Source organism: Squalius cephalus (genome assembly GCF_949319135.1).
Source record: "Squalius cephalus genome assembly, chromosome: 18".
Taxonomy (NCBI): domain Eukaryota; kingdom Metazoa; phylum Chordata; class Actinopteri; order Cypriniformes; family Leuciscidae; genus Squalius; species Squalius cephalus.
In genome coordinates this window covers 4,073,890-4,080,119 of record NC_137139.1, presented here as the reverse complement: position 1 = coordinate 4,080,119, position 6,230 = coordinate 4,073,890, and positions in this window count along the sequence as shown.

Below are 6,230 nucleotides of genomic sequence, written 5' to 3'. Positions count from 1 at the left end.
GAGAGTTGATTTAACACTGGACTTTTTGCTGTGTAGTGACTAAGTAACACTTGAGTAATTAGCGATGCAGTTTATGACCACGTTGAGAGTAAAAAAAGACAGACACACGTTTGTAAAAACTGCACATAATGTAATAAGTATTATTATAATGTAATAAAATAAAAACGTAATAAAATCTTGAGCTCATAATGTAATAATACATTTTCAATGTAATAACAGTTTTTCACATAATGTAATAGGTTATTGTATGAGAAATGTATTACATTATGAACACACTGTGGCAACTTATAATGTAATCACAGCTTATACAGTGATACCAGCACACAATGTAAAACAGTGTTTACAATATAATAATTATCTTTCAATAATACATTTAAGCTCAGAACATAATAATAGTTTATGTAAAATAAGAAGTTTATGTAAAATAAGATATTACATTAAAGGAAAATTAGGCTTATTATAGGCTACATTGTGAACTTTTATTTTTATAAAAATCTTACTAATTTTGTGATTATGACATGCTCCATCTCTCTGAGTTACTTTGACCCAAAAACACATTTTAAGTTTTATGCATAAAAATAATAATAAAATAATTCACTCTCTACACAGCAAAAACTCCAGTGTTAAATTAACACTCCTGGGAGTGTATATGAGTCCACACTCAAGAGTGTAAAGTGTTAAAATATGAGTGTTAAAGTTAATGAGATAATTAAGTGATTAATTTAGTGATGATTGATCATTATTGAAGACACCTGATGTTAACAAGCAGAATCACTGAAGGAGAAAATCACAAATTGTAAGTCACCATTATGGTGATGGGTGTTTGCTTTAGTTGGGCTCTTGACCCTTATATGTTTACTTTAGATTTTGTATGATTGTTGTATCTGAGTTATAACTGACAGATGAACAAAGAGAAAAAGTGATCTGATGGTGTTGGTTATATTATGACAATCATCATTTGAACTTGATCACTGAACTTATTAAGACCCTTATTTCTGATGTAGATTTATGTTGTTACAGCATAACCGTTATGTTGGTTACAGCATAACTGTGATTCTGCATAAATATCCAGAATTGTAGATATAATACAAAGGATTTCTTAAAAGTTGTTTAGAAAAAAAAAAAAAAATCGTTCTTTTAGGCACACACAGATGTCAAGATTCAGTCTATGCATCTCAACAATGGTGAGGAGCAGAATATTCAATTAGGAAAAGTAAATTACATAGACAATTCAGATCATAATTTATTCATACCGCAATGCATGATGGGAGCCATTAATGAGTTGTGATTGGTGGCAGCCACTGCAACATGCTTTATTATTGTCACCATTGTTGAGATTCACAGGCTGATTATTGATGTCTGTGTTTTAAATAAATTCATTTGAAAGTCTTTTGATCAGAACAATGTTTATTAAATATTTTGGAATATATGAAAAATACTGAAAATCATATGTAGAATCACAGAGCTGCTGTAGTTACCAAGTTAAACCAAACTATCTCAATAAGTTTCGTTTTTCAGATCACAACATGATTATGTCAAAACATAACCAACACCATCAGATCACATAGTCTCTTTGTTCATCTGACTGTTATAAATCAATAACTGCAGACAAGCAAAATGTACAGTAAACATATAAGGGTCAAGAGCCCAACTAAAGCAAACACCCATCACCATAATGGTAACTTACAATTTGTGATTTTCTCCTTCAGTGATTCTGCTTGTTAACATCAGGTGTCTTCAATAATGCTCAATCATCACTAAATTAATCACTTAATTATCTCATTAACTTTAACACTCTTGAGTGTTAATTTAACACTCATATTTTAACACTTTACACTCTTGAGTGTGGACTCATATACACTCCCAGGAGTGTTAATTTAACACTGTAGTTTTTGCTGTGTAATTATGTACTTTTTTTATTTTATTTTTTTATATATATTCATTTAAATGGTTGTTATAAAAACTTGTTTAACACTTTAAAGAGCATCCATTATTTTCAATATAAAGTTTCTCGCTGTATCAACACTTGGTGTAGAAGTGACTACTTTATTATCCCCATCTGGTCATTCTAGTGAAGCTCTGCTAATTCTGGGCCTCATTGCGGAAGGTCATGGGGACCACTGTGTTAGTCTTCATGGGACAGTATCTCCATTTATTCAGTCTATTAAGGAGGCAGAGTCGCAACTTGTCTTGTCTCCAACACTAACTGTGGCCGTATTCCTCACTCAAACATGGACCATGGCTTTCATCCTGGCCGTATTCCTGATTCAGACATGGACCTGGTCATAATCCTAATGACACTAACAGATATCCTTGTGTCGATGCTAATCTTAGTCTTGACTCTCTGCCTGTTAGCCCATATTTGCCTCTGAACATACTTTCATCGATTATTCAGATTTGTCTGTCCATGGACATGCCTATGCTTCACTTTTAATAAAGTCTAAGCCATTTTCAGAGAGCTTCCCCAGCCATTTTTCTGGTATATATATCGCTTTAGTAGATCTTTTGCAACTTGAGATGGACGAGGACTGTTGCATTAGCATGATAAAGTTGTACAAAGGGGCCTTGCTCTAAAACTGAAGAAGCATGGATTGTAATGATGGTTTACCATAAAGAACATCTACTGGAAGAACATCACACTATTCAATGTTGCATTTCAACATACATGTTTAACATTCTTTTACTTTGAATATAAGGTTGGACTGTTGTAGTGTTTGTCTGAAGATGTAGTTCTGAAAACATTTTCTTGCTTTTCTTCAGGACTCCCAGAAATGTGTGTGTAGCCTGTGTTGTTAAACCATAGATGTGGCTGCTTTAACTGTTCCAGTGCTATTTATTTAGTGATTTTGTAAGCATTATTTAAAGGTTTTTTGTTTTTGCTATAGAGCTGCCAACTCTCACGTGAGACTCACACGACTGACACTTTTCACACGCTCTCACGTCACACATCCATTTTCTCACACACAGAAAAATCGCGAAGCAAAGATGACACGGAGACCGACAGACTAGACAGAGCAGTTACTTATTATATATAAAAAATCTAAGCTCTCAGATTCTGTCACTTTTATTACGAAATTCTACTAGCTGAATTATTCATCTCTACTAGTTAATAGCCTAGTAAATAAACACGAAACTGTTGAAAGATACAGTACAACTTACCGAAATGTATATTCCTCATACATAATATCGACCAATCAGTGTTTTTCATCCGTGGAAAGGGGTCAATGAAACAGCTGGAGAACAATTATGTCACATAACATTTACCTCAGGAAAGCCATTTAATGACCATAATATAGGTACTTTAGTTGGCTAGAAAAAAAGCACTATAGAGAGTATTTTGCTAAATATGTGTATTATATTACATATTTATTTTTTTATTTTTTTACTTTAAATAAAGTTGTTATTATAATAAAAATGCATTATATTTAATTTTAGTTATTTTTAACCTTAAATAATACTACCAGCTGACAGGGCTCTCTGTGTGTTTACAGCATTAGGTGAGATTTTTTTTTTTTTTTTCTTGAGAAAAATTAATGCCTATCTTGTGTACCGAATATTTATCCAAATGAGTCAATATTAAATAAAATCATAATAATTTAATTGAATTGAAATCGTGAAATTTGTGTCAAGCAATAATAAAAAAAAAACATAGCTTAGCAGAAATTGTACCGTGTAAACATTGTAACATGTTGTCACTAAACCTAATAAAATTCAGTTTAAGTACTAAAATGTTTTGACAATCACAATACACTTATGATAATAATAATAATAATAATAATAATAATAATAATAATAATAATAATAATAATAATAATAATAATTGCATGAAGATTTAAATCTGGTGCATTTTGTAGGTAGTTTAAGACTTTAAAAATAAACTGTAAGGGAAAACAAATGTTTTATGCTTAAAAAACCTATTACAATTATGACAGTATGACAATAATATAATAAATAGTTATTAATTGTAATATTTGTTATAATTGTAAATAATATCATAATTGTTATTACATTATGAGCTCACAATTTTATTACGTTTTGAGAAAATGATTACATTATTAGCATTTTATTACAATAATAACGTAATACTTATTACATTATGTGCAGTTATTACATTATGAGTTTCTACACACGTTAATGTTGTGATTAGTAATTAATTAGTAATTCTTTATAATTTGTCATAATTAACTATTAGTTCTTAATGAGGCTAATCTCATTCAGTAATTATTGATTACCTAATAGGGAATTGTCTCCTAAATTTGATATTACTTACTGATTAGTTAAGCTTGTTTCTATATTAGTTAATAGTTAATTACTTATTAATGACGGACCATTATTCTAAAGTGTTACCAAAATATCTTTAAAAAACATAATCATTAACTCTAATCATTAGACTTTTTCTGGTTTGGGTTCATGCACTTGAACATTGAAACTCAGCATCCAGTCACTTTGAAACAAAGTACCAGACCTGCCAAACACAAGGTCATTTGTGCTGGCTTATTAAATATGATCAAGCTGGATCATAAAATGTAATAATAAGTTATTAGACCTGGACAGACCAGTAAAGAACTGACCTGAGATCAGGCAGAGAGTGATGATGATGATGATGGTGATGATGAAGATGGATGATGATGATGATGATGATGATGATGGAAGCTCTAATTCCAGATTGACTTCAGTCTCAAGGATATTCAAAGAAACAGTCGTGTCAGATAACAGTCATAAACAAATATATGCATACCATCTATCTGTCTCTCTCATTTCTGCTTCCTTGTTCTCTATAACGGTTCCACCCATCTCTAACAGGGCAGGAAAGTGTTGAGATATGTGTGAAAGACATGCAGAGCAATATATGCATACAATCACACACAATGCAGATGCACATCAGTATAGTGCTATAATCACATGCAGTATATAGGGACTTTACACAGAGGTCTGTTGTTCAGCCTAACCCTAACCTCATCTATTTTCTGCCTCTGCAAACACACGCTCATGCATACACTTTTCAGAGCCAAGCACATTTCTATTTATGTATTTATACCAACAGGAAGTCAGATATTTTGGTTTGAATGTGCACTGTTAACCCTTGCTGTAAAAAAAAGGACAATATCATACCATTTTTCATTAAAACAGTAATATACTGTAGAAAACAAAACTAGCCTACAGGAATATACTGTGAATTAACAGTGCTCAAAGTCGACACTCAGAGGCTGTTTTCCCAATCACACCCTATATCCTTAATCACTATTCCCTACATTAGTTCACTAATACAGTCCACTTGAATGTAAAGAAGTGAGTGAATTGTGAAACTGATGAACACCTGATAAGCAGAATCACTGAAGGACAGAGAAACAAGATCAGAAAAAAGAGAAACACAGAAACTACAACTGACTTCCAGCCACACTGAGTGTGAAACCAGTTTACAAACCAGTTTAACATTATTTCTTTCATACATGTACAAAAGTTCTTGTTGAGAATTAACAGAGATTGAGTTAATAATAAAGTTTGTAGTCACCATGATGGAGATCAGTATTTGCTTTAGTTGGGCTCTTGTTCCTGGACTTCTTACCATTCATCTCTCTCTGACTGCTTTAACTGTGTGTTTATAAAGCACATTTGTTATGGCAAGAAGAAGTCAAGAGGAAGATGATTAGTTGTTTTTGGCTTTTGGGATGATTTAACATTCATCCTGGACATGTCTGATTTTCAGATCTTTCCTCTATATATTCTTTGAATTTATGGGTATTTCATGTTTAGCATATATCTGTGAATCTACAACATGAAATCAACATTTCTGTAATCAGGTCTTCTGAAGAATATCATAATCATATAGTGCATTAAAACATGTTTAACTCCAGCTTGACTCAGACACACACAGACATCAACAATCAGCATATGAATCTCAACAATGGTGACAATCAAAAGTTTCATGTCGCAATGCATGCTGGGTTCGAGGATAATATAAAACTCCCAGCATGCACTGCTGCATGAATAATAAAAAAAATATTGCCACCATTGTTGAGATTCATGTGCTAAATTGTGATATCTCTGTTTCTAAAAGAAAGTGTAGCTCTGTTTCTTTTTGGTTTATGCATGATGTGTTAAAAAAATAAGTCATTGTAATTTATTGCTGTGGTTTCACAGTGGTGCTAATGTAACACTTTTGATTGAGGATTAAACTCTGAATGAGTAGGAATGAATTCCTTAGTGAATGAACAGGCAATATGATGATT